The 27,346-nt window shown below is 35.1% G+C and overlaps 1 pseudogene; it reads right to left on the reverse strand.

Moving 5' to 3' along the window:
- Nucleotides 1-5,103: 5,103 nt before the first annotated feature.
- LOC131063726 (glutathione synthetase, chloroplastic-like) lies at nucleotides 5,104-27,128 on the reverse strand (annotated as a pseudogene).
- Nucleotides 27,129-27,346: the final 218 nt, after the last annotated feature.

Genomic DNA, 27,346 nt, shown 5'->3' on the forward strand with positions numbered 1-27,346 from the left:
GAAGAAGTAATTATCCACTACTCGCAAATTGTTATTAAATATAGTTCTATATAAGTTAACTTCTTTACTAGTTTATCTTTAGTTGTTGAATACAAATGTATTATAGACTAGATTTGTTTCTAGATTTTTTGTGTGGTGAATAATATCACCATTGATGTTATTGCCTGGTCTCCACTATATACATATGGTTGGTGTAGAGTGTTATGCACTCAGACCGGTCAAAGTGCCTAGTGGGGTAACTAAATATTCTAAGTGGAGGTTTATCTAATTATCAACCAGACACATGACTCTAGGATGATGATTGTAACAAAGTTTTCCCAAGCATTTTATCATTGCATGAAGAAATATTAACTAAAGAAATCTTAACAATACAGGAAATGAAAATCATGTTCTACAATAGTTAATGCAGGTTACTTGAAGAGTGTTTTAGCAGTGGTTGTGGGGTAACACTATATTAATTTGGTTGCAACCAGGACTTTATCTAAATTAGTACATTAACATAATTTATAAACTAACTAAAAGTGGTTAAGAAAGTAACAACAATATAATGAATGCATAAATAAATGAAACTAATCTAACTGAAGGAGAGTAGAGGAAAGTCACACTACCTCAAGTGGTTGGCTTGAGGAATGCAATCTCTAGGAAGTAACAATATGCTAACTCAAGGTGTAATAATGATTGTCCATTCATATTCATAAGTTTAATAATAACAACGATACTCACAAAGATTCAAAAAATCTAAAATGAAATATCATATTGATTAACTATTAAATGATTGAAAGAAAACCGTATACTGTAAACCAACAAATTAAACTTGAACAAAACTCTCCCTTTTAAACAATCTGAGAGAGAGTGGAGCATTTACGCTCTTCAACTAATCCTAAACATGTTTCGTTCCTCCCTACTACTGAGGAAAAATTATTCAAACTATAACAACAACTACATTAACAAGAGTCCTATTCTGAAATAGACTCTTTTATTTGGCAGTAACACAAAACCAGGAACATGCATGGGTACATTAAACTAAATTGATGATCACAACCTCATGATTCTCCATGATGCTACAAATTATCCATATTGTTGGGTGGACAAAGTCAATCAAAGAATTAGCATGGTCCAACACTTCCCTATGTAACTATTGATGATTGCTTTCATGCAAACCGACAATGTTGACCTCCTTTGGTTGTGGGTGAACAATGATCTCTCAAGTTGTGGGTTAGTTGTAGTTCCTTCAAGATGCATGTTAATCCTTTATAACAATCATTTATCTACATAAATGATCATCTACAATATATTGACAATATTCTAATTATAAAAACACATAGCATATTTCATATTAAAATGTCATGTATATACCATAAAGTAGATGATAATATGGTTAAGAGGATAATTAAAGCATATAATAAGTCTGATAAAAGTAACAAGAAATAAGTAAAAACCAGGGCAATCACAAGACTCATTAGTTATCATGTGTTAAGGTGAATGCAATAATATTTGTCACATTGAGTTAGTGTACAATTATATCTAGAGATTACATTTCCTCAAGCAAGGGCCACTTGAGGTAATGTAATTCCTTTCTTCTTTCTGTTCATTTAATTTTATTTATGTAAGCATTAGTTATATTACTATTACTTTTAGTTGATGGCTAGAGTCTAGGTTGCAACTGAGTCATTTTACTATTACTTGCAACCATTGTAAAGTTACTTATCAAGTTACTTGCAACAACTATTGTATAATCATATTTCCTATTCTAGCATTGTTCACACTTTCATTAGTTAGTATTTTCCTTACGCAACTGATAGAAGACTTGAGAATCCTCTGCCACACATACAATGCTAGCATCATCCAAGAAAATACATCATTGGTTGATAATTAAATGAGACTCTACTTACAACATTAGGTTACTCTATTGGGCACTCTAAATGGGCTGAGTGCATTGATATTCTGCACCAACCTTGTATATATATTGTAGAGACTAGTCATATGGAACCTTAATCTTAACAAACTGTTTCACATATCCTAATGGCTTTCAATAGTGTTTTTCTACTTATCTTTAGTGACCTACTTGTTTTGCTAATTCAAATGATTTTTATTTTTTTCCATTTCATTGCTTGTAGTTGATGTAAGAATATATCAATTAATGTTGCTATATTCTTTAGTGTGGGAGGTTGAACCTGCTGATTGATATGCACTAATTAGATTTCTTACAATAGTTCTTTCATTATTGGTATTGGATGATATAAAGCAAAGGATCTTTATAATGTCTATAAAATTAAGATTTTTAATCATTTTAGCAAACAATTGGCACCTTCTAGCTTCACTTAAAATCTCAATGTTTTTTCTATATTTTTAGTCATTCTTCTACATGCGATTGAGAATTTTATTGAGTATTGGTTTCAATTTTTTTTCATCTATTTCAATTAGATACTTTGGTCTTTTATGAATAATTCATGTCTATTTAAGGAGAGATAAGGAGTTCTTGAGTGACCAACTATCAAAGAAAAATAATTTATTAGATCATATGTTCATGCTTCCAATTGATGACATCTTAAATTAGGTCATTTCCCTACATTTGCCCCAATTTTACAATAATCTTCAATTTGATTATGGTGATCCAAGAAATAAAACATGTGAATGGGTTGAACATTGTCATGATGAGTTGCCTCAACTTTTGATCCTACATGATGCCATCCCTAAATTTGATTAATCTTAGTGAACATTGTTATAAAATTTGAGTTCAAGAATGTTCCCACTTTCCTCATTTATATATTCCAAATAATCCTGTACTAAATACTTTGAATAAGTAGAGTCGAGTCAATTTTCAGAGTTTCTTTCCTAGATCCTTAAGTGCATAGTATTTCTTTGTGTACATAGCTTGTGTTTTTCATTGCCTTCTATTTTGCTCTTTTTGTTGTTTTGTCATATTATAGCTTGGTGGTACAAGGTTATTGGATGTTACTTGATTGATTTAGTATTATTTAAGGATTCTCATTTTGATTTCTTATTTAAAGATAGATATTTAGGTAAATGAAATTATCTTTCAAGATTTGTTAGGTCAAGCTTAATTTATTGTAGATTAAGTATGAATGTGTTCTTATTATTTCAGTAAGAAAAACACTTAACAACAAAATAAACTTTCTAGTTTTTTGGAATTTATCATTATCATTGTTTCATGTTACTAAATTTGTATTTTTATTTCTATTTTGTAAATTTCTCTATCTTTAGAGTTTTATTACATGATGAAATATATTATATTTGTACAAATGTAAATGCATTTGTGTCATCATCCTTAAAGTGCACTATCATTTGTATTATGTTTTTCTTTTGATTCTCATTCTAGAGGTTCTATTCTTGTTGATATTCTTATTTCTCATCTCTTCTACTAGGTTTTCTCAATGTAATTCTCAATTCTTCCGATTTTCTTATTTTAAAAATAATAACAGCATTTTCATCTAAAAACAATTAGTTTATATAAGTGATTTCTACACTTATATAGGATCAATCATATTATTGACTTTTTTTAATCTATTTCAAAATTAGTATATTTCCTTATATGGATCCTATCTAAAATTTTATTCTATTGAAGCCTATAAGCAATAAAATAATCAACTAACCTATCTTTTAAGAATGAGGAATTATAAATGTATACAACTTAAAGATGGGCCATCAAGAGGGTGAAAATGAAGAAATTGATGGCACTTGTAGGTGTATAATTGGTGTATGAAATATGAAGTGGTCAAAATAATTTAGTGAAGACGAGGAAGGAGTAGATGTACTCAAGAAAGATGTAGATGAAGCCTAAACCATATAATGAGAGATACAATTATCTACTTGACATCTACATCATATTTAAATTACTTCAAACTTAAATTTAAAAAATAGAATAAAAAACATACCTCTTTTATTTTTTGAAATATTTAAAAATTCTTTCTTTTATAGTTTTCTATCTTCTTGTACTAAATGTGAACACATCTAAAATCCTTTTTTGTTTATTTAAATGTGAAAAAACCTTTTTTTTTGAAATGTGATCATATAATCTTCTCCTTCGCAAAATTGCAACCAAATAATCTTCACCTTTGTAAAAATGTGACCTAATAAAATATCATTTTAAGGATTAGGTTAATGCTCACTTTATATATTATAGTTATTTCACTTGATATTCAATTTGAAGCCGATCTTTCAATGAATAATCGTAGATTGAAGATCACCTTCAAATGAAGGATCTATAAATGTAGATGTTAAAGTGACACCCATTCTACATGTTCACTTTGTTGGACAAAATATGCTAATTCAAGCCACATTTTTATGATCACATAAATTCATTATGACAATATTTTATTTATTCTTAATTGTTACATCCCTCTTTTTCATGAACAATTTTATTATGTTATGTTGCATAATAGAAATGTGATGTGATGTTTATTATGAAACCTAAATGTGAATAGTGGTTTAAGGATTTCATTGGAATGAATGTTTTTGAATGAGCAATTATGAGAACTATTACTTTGCTATACTGATACTTGTATGGTAATAAGCTCTTGCCTAACTACACTCATGTGTCTAAGTGGATGCAGGAAACCCTCTCATCCTTTGAGAAGGGAGGGAGAGTATCATTAGGGAGAGGGGTGCAAACATTTGAAAAGGTCAAAATTTCCATCAACACCATGATAAGCTTGTGAGATAAGTAACTTGATTAGTATTTGTCATTGTTGCCCTAGAGTCGCTTTAGGTGGAGTTGACATTTGGGTGTTAGAACCTTGTTTGGACTAGATGACCTTATTAGGGTCAAATCCTTCGTGCTAATAACCTTCAATGATTATTTTTACATTTTTTACTTGAGCTTACAATTTAATTTGATATGAACTAAGGGATTAAGCTTTTGGTGCTCAAGCAGCAAATTTTTTTTATCGGTAATTGAGAATATTTTTTATTAATATTAAAATAGTTTAATACAAAAAAAGATGTTAGAACTAGGATTAACCCTTGTATCAGTCTTTGAACAAGAAAAAGCCTATTGTGACCATTAATACCACTTGAAATACGAAACACCTAACGGCTAACCATCCAACTCATGAAATTAACTCTATGCCCACCTCTAGACCATTATCCACCACCAGCAAAATGTGGCTTATTGCCACAGATACATTATACCAACTCAAACAAAATACAGGATCAACGACCATCCTCTAGAGTGCAAAATAGAAACTAAACAAGTTACAAATTCTTTTTCTTCTTTTTACCTGGTCCATTGACCCAAAAATCTTCTGGAGCAAATTTTGTTTTCTTCTTTGCATTCTTTTGCTTTGCCTCTCACACCAATTGTAGCTCCACCTCCTTTCATAGACACAGTCCTTCAAAGCCTCCCAATCCACACGTGCCTCCTCCATTCGGGCATCACGGTCAATGCCATTGCTCCAAAGTTTGAAAGGCCTGAACTCCATGTCAGTTTCATCCTGCATGATGTCATCACCAAACTACCACCACAATACTTTACCCATGTTCTCTCTTGCAATGATAGAGGTCATCCCACATAGAGAATGATCAAAGGCGCACACTCATGCCACTCACACCACATCCTCCTTCAAGCCAAAAACCATCCCCCACGCTACTATCATGGAAATAATGTCGACATTCATTCTGTAATGAAACTTTGACCGCAAGTACTCCTCACCAATCAACACCTCTAGGATCTATAGGAAAGTGGGATCATCGAATTCAAAGATACCCCCGATCCACTTCACAGAAATCTCACCAAAAAAGGCAAGCTATTGCTGAATGGAATGAAGCGAAAATTTTGCCTCCATTCTTGCTAGCTGTTGCTCTCCTAGTCACCCCCCCTTTAACAATCGTAATTATTTCCTCTGCACACCTCAACTTGAGAAATACAAAACAACCGCCCACCCTTGCATTTAAAATGCACCAACTCACCCCTTATCAAATCCATATTAAATGATCATTAAATCTTCCTCTCGCGACGATGTATGAGTCACACATCGGCCAATTCCACACCTCAAAAATCCTCCCAAACGCCTTCCTCACCCACCTCATGCAATGATGTAGCTAATTTGAAAAGTACATTAGCCAAATCATTGCCTTCTCTTAATACGCGAGAGATTTGAAAGGAATGAAATGATTCTAGTTCCATTTTAACTGATTGGATGAATTTATTAATTTTCCATGAAGCCAGGCCTCTCCTTTCATGATGGCGTTAACAATTATTTGTGAGTCATCCTCCAAATACAAATATGGAATTGAAAGGAATTGTGCCATCGTCATCCCCCACAAAGCTATCTATACCTCTGCTTCGTTGTTTGTACCGTCCATAAATCTCCTTGCTCTGATAGTCAGGATATTCCCTTTACAATCTCGAGCAATAAATCACCTTCACCCAACCTTCCTCTGGCTTCTGTCATACAAATACTACTCTTTAATTGAGTCAATTATATATTAATATATGTATAAATATGAATAATTATATATATGCATACATACATAAGTATGTATACGTGTACATATATAATTAAATATAGGCATGCACATACATATAAATGTGTGTGTACACGCGCGTGCGTGCGTGTGTGCACATAAGCAATTACTTATTAATACATGTTCATATATGTATTATATCTTATTGGCCATTCAACTAATTCAATTTATAATCTTTGAAACAAAATGTAAGTGACTAGCATAGCCGATCATCAAGAAACAAGATCGCAATAATCTTGTATCACTGTTGATAAATTTTGAATGACAGTACCACCACAAAATTTGAAGAATCTTAGTGACCAACTCAGATGCATCTTGAACAAAATCGAAATTGAAATTCAATGGAATGGGCATTCACAAATAACTGATTCCTGATAATGCAAATTTGAGATATTTTTGAGTTTCGGTTTTATATTGGAGATGTAAGTTGGTATTGTGGAGGTTTTTTTTTGGTGGGGAAAAAATGGAAAGTCAAGCTTCAAAGGAAATAAGAGAACATTGTAATAAGCAGTAAGAAAGACTATTGCAGAGTCAACCTTAAACCACACACACTAAGCAACATATTAAGCTTAGAGGATGTTAGTCAACTCTGAGTGTTTAACACTTTAAATCCTAGAAATGTATTCTTAGTGTGACAACATACATTAAGTAACATATTAAGCCTAGAAAATGTTAGTCAACTCTAAGTATTTAACACTTTTAAGCCTAAAAGTATAAGCTTAGTGTGTGTGATTTAAGCCATTTCCTATTGTAGCCATATCACCATAGAGGGTTCAAGGGTGAAGTCTAAGAAGTTTTGTCACTTCTGACATCTTTCAAACCTCTAGGAAAGATACATTTTTACTGTGTCTTGTATGAGCTTCTACAAAATTGAAAAAGTTGTCTTTTATAAAAAAAATGGTTCAAGCTATTCTTTCTCAATCTTTTGAAAAGAGCTTGCATGAGGGAAAGTACCTCGAGATCTCTATCTTAGTGTGCAAGTCTACAAATTAATGCAAGAGTATTTAAACTTTAGAGAAGCAAATAAAATGGAAAGAGTTATTATTTCTTAAAGTCACTAGATGCTTAGTAGTCGTAAGTATGTTTCCATGAGCTTAAACTCAATTCTAAGGCTCTAGCAACCTTGGCAATGGAATTGAGAGTTGGTTTGGAATTTCTTAGTCTTATTTAGACTTTTTTGTAGATGCATTTTCAGAACCTTAACCAAAGAGTGAGGGGTTTTGAGGTTCTTTTCCTAGCAATGTTCTTAAACTAATCCTCCAAGAACCTCAAAACTGATTAAAAACTCTGTCCAAATTTGAAGTAAAGTGTCAAGGAAGCTTAATGGTCAGAGCTAAATAGAGAAACTTCATGTCAAGAAGCCATGGACAACTTAATAAGAAATTCTATACAATTACAGTTTTATCTATTAATGCTAATGGGCTCAGTAAAGGCATGGTGGCATAGTAGATGCATAAAAGCAAATTGGATAATAGTTTTGAGCTTGAAAATTTATAACTTCTTTAGAGAATAACTCATTGAGAATGCTTGAAAGTTTTGAGAATTGTACTTAACTAAAGGTGTTGAAAAGACACATACAAGTATGCACGTATGTGTAGAAAGAGCACATAATTGTATATTTATGATGTATCGAGATGGCACCTGGGTATTTGCATAATTAGATTGGAATTGCAGGCCAACCTTAAATCACACACACTAAGAAACATATTAAGCCTAGAGAATGTTAGTCAACTCTGTGTGTTTAACACTTTTAAGCCTAGAAGTGTATTCTTAGTGTGACCATGTACATTAAGCAACATATTAAGCCTATAAAAAGTCATTCAACTCTAAGTGTTTAACACTCTTAAGCCTAGAAGTGTAAGCTTAGTGTGTGTGGTTTAAGTCGTTCTGGAATTGCATGGTAAAATACCTCCAGAGATTGGGAATGCACTCATAAACCTATGTATATTGGGGTTTTCTCTTGAGCATATTACAATCTTTTAAACTCTTGCAAGTAATAAGAAATAAATTTAATTTTGAACAACAGAGAAAGAGGAGTTGAAACTGTGAGCCATATCTTGTGTGGTCAACTAATAAAATTTGACTGGATTAACCTACCTATGTAGTAATAGTTAATAAATTTTAGCATGTTAATGAGGCTACGTCCACCAAACTAAGTCAAATAGAACTAGAGTGATGAAAATGACAAGTTGAGTGGGGTGGTGAACAATGACCACACATTTTACTTACTTGTACACTTTCAAAACCTTTGGCAAAGATGGTGTAGGGTTTTGCACGTGTCTATCAGTTCACTTGAACTAGATACACATTCTAGTAAGAAGGTCATACTAGTTAGGAGGTACCTATTGTGTATGACCGACTAGAGCTGTGTAGGTTTCTAAACACTAGGCTTAGATGACAATTAGACCTATTCTTGTGTATGTACCCGCATGAATGGTAAGGCCACTTCTATAAGGAAGATGTGTGGGGGACTGCCAGGTCTACATGGTTGAAGGAAAAATACCTTGATGATGCTCTCCCTCATGCAAATTAAGCCAAGACTAATGGTATGATGAAAGAATAAGGATCCGGTCAGCTACTGGGAAGGGGGGTGAATTAGTAGATAGAAAAACTGTTATAAACTTTCACCAATCTCAGAAACAACCTCTCAAAGCAAAATCTAAACTGACAAGTTAAACCACTGAACTATAAATGCAATATCACTGTCAAGTTTAATTGGTTGACTGTTACAACAGATTAATGCTAAACAACTTGAAACCCACAAACATCCAAATACTTTTACTAACGTAAGTAAAACCTCATTCATATTGCTGCCGGTTATCATGACTTATCAAAGTGGATTAAGTAGTTAAGCAAATCAACCATAGAAAACATAACCACAAAAAACATTCACCACTTGACACAATATTTTGACGTGGAAACCGAAATGGGAAAAACCACGGTGAGATGAGACTCACATGATAACTATCTGAACTCTTCTGAAGTTCGCCCTGTTAGGAGCCAAGCCTGTTAAAGCTTTACAAAAAGTCATGTTAAGAACAGATCCTGTTAGGGACCACCCGGTTAAGGGATTGACTATAATGCCTTGTTAGAAGCAATACCCTGTGAGGAGTAATCTCGGTAGAGGATTTGAAATCCAAGCTAATGGACCACCTGGTTAGAGGATTTGAATAATACTAAACTTGTTAGAGCTTACCCGGTTAGGGGATTTCAATCTGCTGTAATTGTTAGAAAACAATAGGGGTTTGCTGATCTATTTGAATAGCACCACACTTGCTTGTTTAGATCCTTTTCATGCTCCTATTTGCCTTTACTCGAACTACAGATACACCATCTGGTTCGGCAACCACACACTTAACTGAAACTTTGCCAACTTTTAAACAAAACAACTCAACGACCTTATAAACAAAACACTAGGTCGGTAACACAACAAAAACCTAATTCTCTGATAGAAATTACAAACAAGTCAGTTCAAGTATGACCGTTGGATTATATAACAATCTCTGCACATCATTTAAGAAATCCTCGACCGCTCCTTGATCACCACTCCATCGAACTCAATAACTCATCACGCGCTTTGCATTACATGCAATATACTTGCTCATTCCCAAGATAAAAACCGTTATCTCAATGCGCCAAAATCACTTTGAAACTCTCTTCATACAATATGCATATGTGTCATAATCATTACCGCTCATCATCAAATCATAAACCAATACAACCAATTCACCAAACTTAATCGGTTAGGGTTTATCAAATCGACAGGTAGGGTTTACCGGTTCAACTCTCCAATACTTAACAATATCGGTTCACTCCAGAAACTTACCTACCAGTTACAGTTCCCTTCACTAGCTCTTCCTACCGGTTACAAAACAACATTATAACAATATCATTACCAACTAATTGACATCAATGACAACATAACATTTCATTAATTCAATCTTAATGGAAATGCCAACAATCTCTCCCTTTGGCATTGATGGCAATACAAATATCAATACTTGTCATTGGTTGTTCTCCTCATAATCACATAGTTCTTCTCCCCCTTTGACAACAATGCCGAATTGAAAGTAAAACATGCAATGTCAAATTTCACTATTTAGCATCAACAACCTACAACTTGATGCTCCCCCTATGGAATAACTCCACTTCTACATGAATCCTACTGTAAAATTCTGCAAGTAGCTTCAATTGACCTCATGAATGGGTACAACCCCTAGCTGACTTCTAAGATACTCAAAAGTAGTCTTAGGCATAGGTTTAGTAAAGATATCTGCAAGCTGCTCCTTGGTAGAAACATGCTCTACGATCACATCTTTCCTTTGCAATTTTTCCCTCAATAAATGATACTTCAATTCAATATGCTTGGTTTGTGCATGCAAAACAAGGTCCTTGGAAATATTTATGGCACTGCTATTGTCACATAAGATCTTTACAGGTTTTGAAAACCTCATCTTGAAACCTTCCAAAATGTGCCTCATCCAGATAGCCTAGGTACAATTCATATAAGTTGCAACATACTCAGCTTCAGTAGTAGACTGTGATATACAACTCTGCTTGTTGCTACTTCATGAAACAAGTCTTCCTCCAAGAAAGAATGCTCCACTAGTTGTGCTTTTCCTATCATCAATATTACCGGCCCAGTCTGCATCTATGTACACCTTCAAGTCAAAGTTACCTTCATATGGATACCATAATCCATAGTCAACAATACCTTTCAAATATATGAAAATCCTCTTGGTTGCTATCAAATGTGTTTCCTTCGGATTCTTCTGAAATCTAGCAACTAGACCAACTGCATGAGCTATATCCGGTCTGCTATGAACAACATAGTGCAATTTTCCAATCATTGACCTATACTCCTTTTCATCAATAGATGTGGCTTCATCTTCCTTAGACAACTTACAACCTGTAACCATTGGTGTCCCAACTGGTTTACAGTGACTCATACCAAATGTCTTTAATACATCTTTCACATACTTAGACTGTGTGATGAAAATACCACTCTTCATTTGTTGTATTTGCAAACCTATGAAATTTTTATCTCTTCCACTAGAGACATTTCAAACTCACTTTTCATTTCATTTGTGAAGTCATTGCTCATGTCATTACCTCCAAATATGATATCATCTACAAACATTTCACTAACTAGTATCTTATCTCCTTCATATTTAAGATATATGTTGCTATCTTCACTGGTTCTTTGAAAACCTATCTTCATTAGGTGTGAATGAAGCCTTTCATACACTAATACGTTTGGCCTAAAATTCCGACGGAGAAGGTATATTGTGACCACATTTGATTTTTTTTTGAAAAAATGCCCGCATTCGTCGGAATTCCAACGCTAATTCAACATTTGGTTTCGACGGAGTAGGAATTGGCAATGAAATTTGTGTTTTTTAAAAAAAAAAGTGCCCGTGTTCGTTGAAATTCCGACGATTTTGGGCATTACTTTTTAAAAAAAAGACCAAGTCATTTGATAAACATTATTCCTGCCTTTTCGTCTCATCGACCTCTGCCAGCACAAAAAAAATGGGGGAGGGAAATAGTTCTGGATTGGGGTTCCGCCAAGATTCGGTTGAAGAAAAAAGGTAGGGTAATCAACCAATTCATTCACAAGATTTTTTTCTTGAAGAAAAAATCATTATGTTTGTGACAATGTGTCGAATTTTCTTGATGCAGTGATGATTTTTTTTGAATTTTACATAGGAGTTTGCATTTGTCTTGGTTGATGATCAAGTTGTATCCTCCTTATAATGAATTTTACTGCTCATAATTTTTTTCATACAAACGCTTCACATCAGCCGCGGACGACAGTTAAGGGGTTTAGGCATAAATACACTACCATTCTAGTAGACGGAAGAAAAGACAAGCCCTCAAAGTTGATTAATAACAAAGCCTTTGTCATATCCAAAATGACCCTTGAGGAAGCTATAGAATAGTTGAAGGATCATACACTCTTCATGAAGTGTGGTGGAGGTTGCCCCAATAAGACACTCATGGAGTGGTGGATTAACAACTTCGAGGGAGTGTAAGTATTAGAACCCTCCTGAATGAATTAATTCTAGTTGAATGCATTGGTTCTTCTCTAAAGCTTTTTTTGTAATATGGGAGTCTACTCTTCTTTGAGGGTTTAAGCTTAAATTGCATAGATTGGGTCCCCAATTTCTCCAATGAAATATAAAATTAGGAACCCTTTATGTGGATCAGTCTTTCCAAACTTCTTGTGAAATATTAGAACATAGAAGTCCTAATTAAAATAGGAGATTCCCTTGGCCGCTTTGTGGGGATAGATAAAGATTTTCTTAATGGTAGGCCATGCTCAACGGCTAAATTATTCAGTGAGTTTGATTTGAATGTTGGGATCATGGAGGAATTTGAGATTATATTTAAGAATGGGATATGGTTTTAGAAGGTTGTTGTAGAAAGGGGTTGGTTTGAAGAATGGTGTCTCCCAAAGAATAACTCTGAAGCTAGATGCTCATTAGGAGAACCAAAAGAGTCATAGGTAGGGAGAAAAGGGTTTGTAGTGCCCATAGATTAGAAGAACCATAATTAAATCTTGAACATCCTCAAGGAGACAGATGTTGGTTATACAAAGAAGAATAAGGGGAAAGGAAAGAGCATTGCGATAGAGGAAGAAAACATGCAGGTTACTAAAAAGCATAAAATATCTTTTCTATTTGAACAAGTATCATCATCTCCAAGAAAACCCTCTAAGGTGGAAGGATATTGAATCCCTACTTAGAATGCCACACTCGTTAAATCCTAAGAACTCAAACAACCACTCCTATCAACAGGAAAACAAAAATAGAAGATAGGGAGAGACTAGAGAATTTTTGGTCCCCTTATTAGGATATCAATGATTAGTTGATGAGGATAGCATGTGGGTGCTTGGATTTATTACAAAATGATCAATTAAATGATCCAGGATTAGGGGAGGACATTATAGAGGAAGATGGATTATAAGGAGAGGAGCACAATATTTTGTTTGACAATCTGTTAGAGCAAGATATTGAGGATAGTGAGGATGGTTCCTAGATAAAGATGGCTATTAAATAGACACCTTCCAATAAATCTATCCTAGATTGAGGAAAGAGAAAATGAAAAGATAGGAAATTGTTATATAAATTGAGAACCAAGGATGGTGAAGTATAGAGAAAGTTTAAAAAAGTACTATTACTGAGATCATAGAAGGGTGGCCCACTACCCTAGTGAGCATGAAGCTCCTATCAAGGAATTTTAGGGGCATTAAAGCCCATAACAAACAACACTTGGTCAAGCATAGGATTGAGTTTGAAAAGGCATATATAATACTACTACAAGAAACCAAATTGTCCACATTAGAAATGAAGACATTTTCCAAGAAAGCAAAGAATGTGAAGTTGGGGGTGATCCAATTTGAAGGGGTATCTAGTAGCCTAGTTATCTTTTGGAGTTCTTCTCCAATAGCTATGAAGAGGATATGAAAGGGTGTAGCGTTAGGAGTTATTCTTCTTCTCTATAGTTTGTAATTGTATGGATTTGTCTCTACCAATACCCTTTTCTCATTATATATTTGGTTTATATTTTAATGCTATCCTACATATTTAGGACAAAAGGGTGGCTATTTTGAGGTTTAATCAGTCCCAAAGAGACTTCACTTATTGGGTAACTAGGAACAATCTTCTTGAGACTGGTTTAAGGAATGAGGCTTTTACCTAGAACAATAAGAGGATGGGCTTTAGTAACATTATAGAGACGATTGATAGGTATCTCTTTTGCAAGGATTTGGCATCCTTCCCCTTTTGCATGGAAGCGTCAATTCTTCCTTGTTCTAGCTTAGATCACTGACCCATCTAGTTGGAACTTTTGGGTGACAAAAATATATGTAAGAGTCCATTCAAATTTGAAAACATGTGGATGAAGGATACAAATTTCTTCAATATGATAGTTGAATGGTTGGGTGAGGATCATTTCATAGGATCTAAGCTATTATGATTTGTCTCAAAATTGAAATCAATCAAGCTAAAGTTGCAACAACCAGAATAATGATCATTTCAAAAACATATTTGAGTCTAAATAGGAGTTAGAGGAGAAGTTGATAGACTTAAATGAGGGATTGTTGAAGGATTGTTGAAGGATGGTATAGACTTTAGGGTTGCTATGGCAAAGTCTTTTATGGAAAAGGAGGTACATGGGAGGACACAAGAGGCATGAGAGAAGTTTGTAACCTTAATCAAGGGACTTAAGTATCAGACAAAGAGTGCCCACAAGGTTTTAGAGTAGGTGGACACCATCCTAAAATGTCAATGGATAACAATTAGATAGGAATCGTCAACCTTAAAAAAAATATGAATTTAAAAAACTAAAATTTGGACCATGCCCATTATCTAGCCGAAGGATAAAATCATATATGTGATTCTTATATGATAAAAAAGCTAGCACATATGAATTTTTAAATCTTGCAAGATCAAACTACAAAAGGTCAAAAGGTAGGAATCTTATGTGTAAGACTTTTGTTGTGGAAGTTAGGGTGGTTGTCACCTATGTTGCCTTTACTCAATGAAATTTGTAGCAATTTGTTGAATCTTTACACCTCAAATTAATCATTGATAGTGCTGAGTTGGTTGATGATAAGTGATGAAATGAGGGTAGAAACAAATACTAGCTCACTCATCTTGTGTCTATGTCTATTTGCCTTGTGGTACACTAGGTTATCCTAAAGCAAGACACATGTCAAGGTTCGTATAAGAGTGTATGTGAGTGTAGTGTGTTTTCTATGAAGAATGTTTATTTGTTTGAAGACCGATTACCAAAATAAAGTCATAGTACAAAGTCAGGTTACAATAATAGTGACCAAGTTGATTACTCCATCAAATCCCCAACCAGGCTAAACCACCTTAAAATTAGAAGAAAAAAAAAAGAATCAGTTTATACGATTAAGAGTAACGTGTAGAGCTTAGAGTTAACATCAAATTACATCAGTATTATATCATCTATTGACAACATATTCAAAAAGATAGATTGTAATAGCTTATTAAGATTCATTATCACTATCAATATTCTTAGGTTCAATCCTACTAATTTGGAAAGTATCAAATTCTCTTCCAAGGGGCGCAAAGATCCTCTCTCAATTAGAGCAATCAAAGTTTTGGTGAGCCATTTCTAGGTGTCTTTTAGCTTCACCCCTCTTTAATTGATATTGGTGTTGATTTTGGTATTTATTGTAAAAGTTTATATACTCTTCCTAGAATTTCTTCCCTATCTTTCTTAGATCTTGGGGTCAATAGGCTATTAAATTTAAGTACTAAGATGTTAAACAAATTAATTAACTATAATCTGACTGTGAATAAATAGTAACAGTAATGAAACACAAGACACAGGACACCAATACCGTGGGAAAACCTCCCTCTTGGAGGTGAAAAACCCAGCCTTAAACTATAAGATGTATTATATCAATGGTAGGCAATTACAATATGATAGACTTATCTCTGATTGTTGTCCTAACAGCAAGTTGCCAAGATGATAGATGATGCAGCCCTAACCAGCAGTAGATGACCAAAGGAGCGGATCAGCAGAAGATGGCTTCAACAGGTTGAAGCAAAATATTGACAACTTCGCTTAATAAGTCCTTGAGGTTCGCTAAAGTGCAGATCAACACATTCACTAAGGATAGTAGAGTAGATCACTAACATAGAAGAGAAGAGATAGGAAGAGAAGATCGTATTTTTGCAAGTAATGAAAATGTGTTTTACTTCATCTTGAAGTTGTTATATATATATATATATATATATATATATATATATATATATATATATATATATATATATATATATATATATATATATATATATATATATATATATATATATATATATATATCCTTCTTTTGGCGGTAGATCTCCTTAGGTCAGCTTGCAAAATTATTAATTTATTGTTATATTGTCATTGACATTTACGTTGGACATTTGGGTCCAATCCAATGTCTTACTACGTTACATTTTGGGCCCAACCCTATCACACTTTGAATTACCTTTCCCACGTCACATTTGGGTCTAGCCCAATAATAGGTACATTGAAATAATACATACATATATGATTGTCATAATCCGAACTTAGTTAATATTTTTTTTCAACATAGGCAACATCCTAAATGTCTTCTTTATATATTGAAGAGGAACCTTCATCCAATATCTTAATGAATCTTCCTGTTGGCATCTTCAATGTAAATGATACCTATTCAATAATCATTACTCAAGCAACACCATTTCCATTTAACAACATGCATCCTTTTCTTACCTCTTCCATCTAACCACAAAATTGCCTAATAACTTTTTTCACCTTATCTACTTGATAACTAGCAAGGAACCACATAGATGCATAATAAATGGTGTAAAAGGATAAGATTTTTTCATGCACTTGGACTCTACTTACCAATGATAGAAAGTTCCTATTCCAACCATTGATTTTTCTTTCTATCTTAGAATACATCCATTCCCACATCTTAGGTAACGAGGGGGATACTGAGACTGGTATACCTGGGTACCTTACAATTTTACCAGGCCCTCCCCATTGCCAACCAAATTGACTCAATCAATCAGGAGGCTCAATAGCCGATCCTAGTAAAGTTGATTTAGGCTGAGAAATATTTGATCCAAATGCATTACAAAAGAACTCTAATCTATAATCGAGTTGATCATATTATTCTTGTCCAAGGTGGGAAACATGGCAATATCATCTGCAAATTTAACTTCTTTTGATTGGCTCTACTTTCTCCTAAATCTCAACTGTCACCCTTTGATAATTTCTTTGCCAAAAAGAGATCTCAAAATCTATCATTAGACTGTCTTTTGATGTTGTGACTACTCTGAGATTCATGCTTATATTCTTGTGTTCCTAAGAATATCATATTCTCCATTATTGGTTCTTTATAGAAACCTATATCTTTTATCATTAGCAATGGTTTGCATGCATTCATAGGAATTCAAGGCCAAGAACAAATATCTACTCCTTGGTGTCAATGAAATCCCTTTAAGAATGTGTTTTCTTCATCTCTAAAACTTTTCTTTCCACCCTTGTTGTCTATAGCACTTCAGACCTATCCATTAGGCATGAGCTTTTAATCTCTATGTTTGGCTGCTATAAAACTTCTATTTGGATTGTAACATTTTCTGCTATAAAACTTCTATTTGGATTGTAACATTTGCTGCTATAAAACTTCTATTTGGATTGTAACATTTACTGCTATAAAACTTCTATTTGGATTGTAACATTTGCTGCTTGTTGAATCTTTGGGACTGCCCTTCATATGCATGATTCTTCATGTGGTTCAAATTATTGCCATTTTTGTGGCTTCTTTGGTGGTGCAATAGACGTATAAGGGTTTACGCGCAACTTTATTTTAGTAGTTAAACTCATTATCACAATGAAGGAGCCCAAACAGGAAGAAAAGTTGACATGAACACAAAGATACCCTGAATGCTCTGAATGTCATATCAGTAGATATCGAACATATCAAATAACAAAAAGGGTTCCTCGCAAGGTTCTTTGCTATATTCCCATTATTCCACGTATGCAATGATTATTCAAGTGCACTAGCTTGGCACAATTTATGGATTACCTCTATGTCTCCATTCATTCATAATGTAGAAAACATTGCATGAGTTCTACTTTTAAAAATTACATAAAACATTTTTAATTTATTTGATTGAGTCTTATTTGAAATTTTTTTATCAATGATGTTTCCTTTCTCCAAGAATTGGATCTAGGATCTTTCTGTCAGATAATATGTAACATCCAATGACTACATCTTTTCTTTACAAATGCTTATTTTATTTAATCATCTGAGCCTGAATTATAATTTATATTCTTTGCAGAAGAAGAAGATACAAGCTGAAGAGTCGTGTGCAAGTAAATTTCGTAAAAGAAAGCAAGCAGACATTATCTTGAATGACATGGAAACAAGCTCATTAGCTGCACAAAAGAGAGCAATTGGAGAAAAAAAGAGGAAAGTGTTAAAGTGTGATAAATACATAGAGAGTATGCAATACAAACAAACAATGTCTGGAGTGTGTGATGTGGTCTCTAATTTATATCCGGAGGGACTAACTGGTTTTGGAGTTCTGAGGAAACCTATTGGGCCACACTTGGAGGAAATCAATGTGTTCATGCAAGGGCCACCATTTTTCTATTATGAGAATGGTTCTTTTGCACCAAAGGATATTTGGAAGACAATATCCGAAAATTTCTATGGTGTGGAACCAGAGTTGGCGGACTCGAAATACTTTTAGCTTCCAAAAGACCAAGAGGTTATGTACACAATCTCCCAATAGAAGGGCGATTTCAAGCAATACCTCTTCCCCCCATGACTATTTAGGAAGCACTTCCTCAAACAAAGGACTATTGGCCTCCATGGGATCAAAGAAAAAAATTCAATTGCATAGACTCTAGACGATGTGGTAGTGTCCTTCCTGAACTTTGTACTATAATTGAAAATTCACAAGGGAAACTGCAAGATAGTGAACATAAATACATTCTTGAAAAGTGCAAAGAATGAAACTTGGTTTGGGTGGGGCTAGGTTAGGTGGCTCCTCTAGAGGTTGAGGAGATAGAAATTATATTAGGATTTGAAAAAGATCACACTCGTGGAAATTTTTGTGCGACTGATCGATTGCATTGTTTGGGTAATGCATTCCAAATAGATACAATTGGATACCATTTATCTCTCTTGAAAGAATTTTATCTTGATGGCATTAAAATTCTTTCTCTATTTTTTGGTATTGGTGGAGAAGAGGTTGCTTTGCATCGACTTGGGATATATTTAAGTTGTGTTGTATTTGTGGAAATATGTGAAAAGAACAGGCTTGTCCTTAATAGTTGGTGGACAAAAATCCAACAGACAGGTAGGTTGATTTAGAGGGAAGATGTCCAAGATTTGAATATAGAAGTACTGGATGACTTAGTAGACAATGCTTTCAATGACTTCCGAAGATCTTAGTAGATGTCTTTAGGTCTCAGTGGATGAAATAGGTAAACAACATGTGTTAAGTGGCATTTCATCAATTGAGACCTAAAGACATCTACTGAGATCTTCCGAAGTCAATGAAAGCATTGTCTACTAAGTCCTCTAGTACTTCTGTATTCAAATCTTGGACATCTTCCCTTTGAATCAACTTGCTTGTCTGTTGGGTTTTTGTCCACCAACTATTAAGAAAAAGCCTGTTCTTTTCACATATTTCCACAGATACAACACAACTTAAATGTATCCCAAGTTGATGCAAAGCAACCTCTGCTCCACCAATACCATAAAATAAAGAAAGAACTTTAATGCCATCAGGATAAAATGCTTTCAAGACAGGTAAATGTTATGCAACTATATCTATTTGGAATGCATTACCCAAACAGTACAATCGATCAGTCGCACAAAAAATTCCATGAGTGTGATCTTTTTCAAATCCTAATATAATTTCTATCTCGTCAACCTCTAGAGGAGCCGCCTGACCTGGCCCCACCCAAACCAAGTTCCATTCTTCACACTTTTGAATAATGTATTTCTGTTCACTATCTTGTAGTTTCCCTCATGAATTTTCAATCATAGTACAGAGTTCTTCACGAAGGACACTACCACATCGTCTACAGTCTATGCAATTCAATTTTTTTATTTGATCCCATGGAGGCCAATAGTCCTTTGTTTGAGGAAGTTCTTCCTGAATAGTCATGGGGGGGAGAGGTAATGCTTGAAATCGCCCTTCTATTGGGAGATTGTGTACATAACCTCTTGGTCTTCTGGAAGCTAAAAAGTACTTCGAGTCCACCAACTCTGGTTCCACACCATAAAATTTTTTGGATATTGTCTTCCAAATATCCTTCGGTACAAAAGCATCATTCTCATAATAGAAAAAAGGTGGCCCTCGCATGAACACAATGATTTCCTCCAAGCGTGGCCCAATAGGTTTCCCGGGAACTCCAAAACCAGTTAGTCCCTTCGGGCATAAATTAGAGACCACATCACACACTCCAGACATTGTTTGTTTGTATTTCATACTCTCTATGTATTTATCACCCTTCTAACACTTTCCTCTACTTTTCTCCAATTGCTCTCTTCTGGGCAGCTGATGAGCTTGTTTCCATGTCATTCAAGATAATGCTTGCTTGCTTTCTTTTATGAAATTTACTTGCACACGACTCTTCAGTTTGTATCTTCTGCTTCTGTAAAGTTTATGATTCTGTCAGAATTTAGATGACAACTACAAAAACAACCGACAAGGATGATGTATGTCCGACGACACTTCCTTGTCGGACGGTCTTCGATGCATGGTAGTGAGGTCGAGCGTTAGCATTCCGATGGTCCTCCGATGATATTTTTGGTTGGAGGAGCGATCATAGCCGCCGTTGGAAGAGTTCATGGTGTGGTCGGAATTCTGACGTTCAATGGCATTGTCGGGAAGTCCGACGATGAGTTTTCAACGGCTACATTTGTTGACAGTCCGACGAAATGTAGTCAAAATTTTGACGAAAGGCCGTCGAAAATTAGCCCCGAATGTACTAGTGATACCATGCTCTTGGTGCTTGTTTTAACCCATATAATGCTTTGTGCAACTTACATACCATGTCTTTTTCATCAGTCAGAGCATAACCATCTGGCTGCTCAATGTATACTTCTTCTTCTAGTATTCCATTCAAAAATGCTGACTTCACATCCATCTGATATACTTTGAATCCCTTATGTGCTGCAAATGCAATTAAAGTTTTGACACCTTCCAGTCTAGCCACTGGTGCAAAAGTATCACCATAATCTTCTCCTTCTTCTTGTGCATAGCCTTTGCAAACCAATCTAGCTTTGTTGCGAACTACTACACCATCTTCATTCAGCTTGTTCCTAAATAGCCACTCAGTACCTATCACATTTTTATTTTCCGGTCGGGGTACTAGGGTCCATGTATTGTTCTTCTCAATTTGTTCAAGCTCCTCCTCCATAGCTTTGACCCAATGATCATCTCCAAATGCTTCCTTAGTAGTTCTAAGCTCAATAGTGGAGATCATGCAAAAATTCTCTCTAATTCTTCTTCTGGTTAATACTTCAACATCCTTATCTCCAATAATCTGTTCAGGATTGTGATTGAGTATCACATACCTCAGAATAACATGATCATTATCTTTAGGTTCTTCTTCTACATTATCATCTTCTTCTTTTGAATCTACCTATTCCAATTGAATTGGTACAAAAATATTCTCTTTCTCAGTTTTAGGTTTCATTGGTTCTGGTTCCATAAACAAAATGCAAGGATCTTTATCCTTTTTCTCCACATTGGTTTCCCCTGAGACTTCAGAATACTCATCCACTCGAACATCAACACTCTCAATGATTCTCTATGTCCGGCTGTTATAACATTTGTAGGCCTTACTCTTGGTGGAATAACCAAGAAATATACCTTCATCGTGCTTTTAGCCTCAAACTTGCTAACATAATCACCTCTCTTAATAAAACATTTGCTATCAGATATCTTAAAATAACTAACATTAGGTGATCTACCATACCAGTATTCATAAGGAGTCTTATCCTTACCTCTTTTTACCAAAATCCGGTTCATAGTATAGACATCTGTGCTGACAACTTCTCTCCAAAAAGTTTTCGCTACACCTCCTTGTATCAACATCATTCTAGCAGCTTCAACAACTGACTAGTTGTTCCTCTCTGCAATACCATTCTGCTGTGGTGTCCTTGGTGCAGAAAGTTGTCATTTGATACCATTTTCTTCACAATATCTAGTGATTTCCTCAGAAGTAAATTCACCGCCTTGATCAGTCCTCAGACAATTTATCTTCTTACCACTCTCCTTTTCAGCTAAGGCCCTGAATGCCTTGAACTTACTAAATACTTCTGTTTTATCTTTCAAGAATGCGACCCACATAATTCTTGAGCAATCATCAGTGAAGATCATAAAGTATTTGTCACCTTGAATACTTTTAGTCCTTATTGGTCCACAAAGGTCTGTATGAATCAAATCTAACAGATGTTCCGCTGAAAAAGATTTTCTCTTAAAAGTTGAGGATGCCATATTTACCAACTGACATTCCTAACATAGAGCATTAACCGGTTTGTCCAACTGAGGCAAACCTCTCACTGTCTTGGACTTACTCACTTAAACAATGTTATCAAAATTTATATGACAAAATCTCCTATGCCAAAGCTAACTATCATCTATTTTAGCGATTAAACAGTTGTTGACTTTAGGATTCAGAAAAAAACAAGTTACCTTTAGTCTGCTTGTTGGTTGCAATCAGTTCACCTTTGCTCCCATAGATTTTGCACATACCATTCTTAAACTCCAATGGATATCCTCTGTCATCGAGTTGTGCAACACTCAAAAGATTGTGCTTTAGACCTTCAACCCAGTAGAAATCATCTACACTGCTCTTTCCATTAAAGGTTATAGTTACTTTACCTTTAACCATGCAGGGTGAGTCATTACCAAATCTTACAACACCGCCATCAAATTCCTTCAAAGAAAGAAATTTGCTCCATTCACCGATCATGTGATATGAACAACCACTATCAATGATCCAATCATCAGAATTATCCATGCGTGAAACTAAACCTTTTTGATAAGATGTTTCCTCTTTAATGGCTACAAACACAATGTCTTCATTAGCATCACCATCAAATTCCTCATCAGTGATACCACCATCAATTGCAATAAGACAATCTCTTTTGCATTTTCCCTTGTACTTCTTGAATTTCTCTCGCTTGTGCTCATTATCACCATTAGGATAGTTAGTTGCAATGTGTCCAATCATGTTGCATGCAAAATATTTCAGATGTAATTTACCTCTATATTTACCAGTACCTCTGGGCAACCACTTGGCCAACAATGCTTCAAGCTCAACCAAACTGTCTTCATCATCAACTTCTTTGCTAGATCTAGATTCATAACTGTGACTGACATCTCTACTTTTCCTCATAGATGGGTTAGAAACTAAAGCTCTAAATGTAGATTCAGATTTTTGAACACTACCATCATAACCATTTAATTCAAAAGCAGTAAGCTTACCAATGATGGAGTCAAGGGTTACCTGAGTTTTATCAATAGATTTTAGCTCCTGAATGGCTGCAACTCGGATAGCATAGATCGGTAGTAGGGTTCTCAACACCCTACTAACTACTGTGGCATCTTCCACTTTACCACCTGCACTCTTGATCTCACCAACTATCTCTTTTATCCTCTGACCATACTATTGCATATTCTCACCTTTAGCCATCCGCATGTCATCAAACTTTCCTCTTAGACTCTCTTCCTTGGCAATCTTCACATGTTCATCAGTGCTATAAATCTATTAAAGTTTCTGTTAAGGCTCAAATTTGCACCCTACTAAACTACAAGTTTAGTAATTTGGCCTAACATGGGATTCACTTCTGCATGTGGGCAATGCGCAACTTGAAATGAAACCTCCGATTCCTAGGCCGGTTCCTATTGGATAATCACCTGATATTCTCTAATATTGGACTAACTTTGCAGGGTAAAGGGTAAGAAATTACAGAAATGGTACTTAAAACTGAACTAAAATTAACTAAAACCTGGTGATACACCAAAATGTGAGAGATAAATAATAAGAAAATGATCTCAGTCTGCAATATTCTTCTTCAATTGATAAACACTTCTTTCCTGTTATACGTTTGCATAAGTATTTCATAATAATGTCTTGAGACGAACCAATGAGGAAATAATAATGTTTCACTCAAAAATTTTGAACTTTAAAACACATACTATGACCTGCAAACATACATACATTCCTATATTAAGGTACTGACTGAGACAAGTAAACAAGGAGTAATATAACTCACAAATTTGGCTTCATCAATCATGCTTGTACACAAAAAAAAATGGAAGGATAACAAGGTTTGATTCCATTGAAAATTGCTCCAAAAGATGCTGTTTCATATATCATATCTCCAAATCTGAGTTACAGAATCTGTACAAAAGAAAATGCTAAGGACAAGAAAAAAGTCTCTCAAAACACTATTCTTGCATAAATCTGAACTCCTTTCAAATGAAGTGTCTTTAGGCACTAAGTACAAAAACCCCCAACTGATTTGGGTCGGATACAAGAAAAGTGCCTCAAAAAGAGGAGTCTAGAAGACACCAAAAAAGGCTATAAACCTGGAAAAGTCTTCCTTAATAAATAATCAACCCAAAAGATCACCAGAAACAACCTCAAAACACTTAACCAAGTAATAAAAGCCCCCCAAAATGGTGGAAAAGTCCAACTTCGACCCTTTACCTAAAAATGCTCCAACCTCCCTAGATTTGCTCCATTTGGTTTCAAACAAACTCATGTTCCTATAAAAACGTTCTTGTCTCCAAAAATATCTCAACTCCTTTTGAATGTTTCCCAAGTGGTTATGCGTGATCCTATATGCTCTCCTTATGTCTCCAAACTGAAAAGACTTCTTCAATGAGAGCCTTATCTCTCCTGAATTAACTCCTCCTTCAAAACTAAGTCAAAAGACTTAGTCTCTTTCTTGCATATGGATAAACCTTTGATATTTCGAATAATAATATTCAATTACAATTTATAATTGCATTGTAATTAAATATCTTTTACAAATAAATACCAGCTTTGGACCAAAATGAAAACAAAAATATAATAAAAGTAAAACATATTTGATATATTAAAAAACATCTATTTATCAAATATGTTTGATTTTTATTATGTTGAACAAAATAAAGCCCAGCAGACTTGAGGGAGAATATGAAAAATGATAAAGGATTTTTATAACCCTAAAAGTTTTGCATTCCCATCGCATTTTTCATTTTGCAAAGTGCGAATAGCGAAGAAAGTTCTGGAGGGTTTGGTGCCGCCATTGACAAAGAATGCTGGGCTTTCAATGGGCTTCTCTCTAAATGCAAATCTTTTTCTCTACAGGTATGCTCGCACCACATTTACCAGGAAACTTACTGTGTTCGTTTTTTTACAACTTGCATACACTGCATTTTGCATATATTTTTACCAGAAAAATAACGTGCTGTGTCTGTTTTTTTACATCTTTACCATATATATTGTTTCCTCCTCCTTCACGCTGTGGCTTAAGAACAAATGCTTCTGGCATTGTGATTGCATCCTGTATAATTTTTGCATTGGAATGCAAGCTCCATAATCCAGCAAAGCATTTCCGAAGTTTGAGTGCATCATCTTTATTATTGATAAATCTCTCAGTATAAGTGTTTGTGTGTTTTCTTCAACCATTTGATAAGGACACTCCTCTTTTTGTGTTGTCCACCTGTGTCCAATCATCAGTCCTTTTCAAAGGATTTCTTCTAGTCCTTAGACCATCATATAGTCTATGCTTGGCAGTGTCAACAAATGAGGGAGACTCACCCAAAAGAGAGGAACTATTGTCACCCTTGATAACCAATGTATGATTAGAAGAAAGTTTATGTACACATGTATTGAACCTTTCAAGAACATTGGGTTTAGCCAACTCCTGCTGAACCTTTTTTCGAGCCAGCAAGATGATATGAAATTGATGGGCATTTGATGGCAGAAGACATCTCCAACATCAGCCTGCCCCTCCACTCTGCTTCAGAGGGATAATCAATGGGTGTATAACCAGCCCTGAAGTAAACAACAGCAACAACTCGCTGTCCTATTTGTAGACTTCCATTTGATAAAATTTCTCCCTCAGCATCAATTTCAGCTAAAGTCTTCCGGACCGTTGACACCCCATATAATTCTTTTAGGAGCATACAAATCCAATGTTGATCATACATATTGCGCTCTTCTGGCTGCACAACTACCAGCACAATAGAACTTAAGTCATTAAACTCTTTCCAGGCATGGGCTAATGCCTCTACATATCTCTTCATTGTAGTATTTTCAGGCACTCTTTTCAAATCCAAGCAATGTTGATCCCCAAAATGTTTGATCAAATACCTGTGAAGCTGACTAACAAGGCATCCAAGTCCAGCAAAAGATGATGAAATCGTATTTAGCTCTATCTGTAGTAATGATCCTGTTTCAGTATCTAGCATATAATCTGAACGGTGTAGACCAAGGCGTATTTCCTATCTTATGTTATCTTGCAATGTTTTAGAATGGATATCTAACAGTTGAGCAATGAAGTCGTCAACCTTCCGTGTCCCGGATAGTGACTCTTGCAAGAAAATTCCATCCATGCTTACTCTATCCATGAGTTCGTTGAATAAGGGAACTAAATCACAGGCCTGACTCCAACAAGTTTCAGGAAAAGGTGCTGGAAAGAGAGAAAATGGAGCATGTGTCAAGCCAACACCTGGTATATGTCCAGATCTCTGTACAGCCTTGTCCCCAACAACAAAGCCATGTAGAGAAGCCCACACAAGGGCATTTGGAAGGAGCTCTTTTGCTACCTCGAAAGAAGGAATAACATTGTTTGGATCAACTTCTGACTGCTTCTCATTGCCCTTTGTCGCCATTATCTGGGGCTTGAGTTGTTCCATAGCTGGAATGACAGTCCGCCTCCCACGAGTGTAAGGATCGCGCAGTCTAGCAATCCCCTCTCTCTTTATGTTGCAAATTGGATAAAATTTGTGAGACCCGATAGAATGCCCTATACGCCCATAATCCACTAAACCAGCATTCATTCCTTATTCGTTACTATGTGTCTGCCTACCGCTTTGTGTTGACAGCGAAACTCCCTTATATAAACTTTAGCTTCACTGCAGAGTAGAGCCAGCATAATACACCAAGTGACACCTTCGACTAGCAAACTTACAACCTTTTGATGAGATTGTGTTTTATCCTTATTAAATTTCTGACTTTGGCACATGCTGTGATTGATCTTATGTAGAAATGAAGTTCGAGCACGGGCTCGTGACACTCATTTCATTACCAGTTGATT

Source organism: Cryptomeria japonica, chromosome 1 (assembly GCF_030272615.1).
Source record: "Cryptomeria japonica chromosome 1, Sugi_1.0, whole genome shotgun sequence".
Lineage (NCBI taxonomy): Eukaryota > Viridiplantae > Streptophyta > Pinopsida > Cupressales > Cupressaceae > Cryptomeria > Cryptomeria japonica.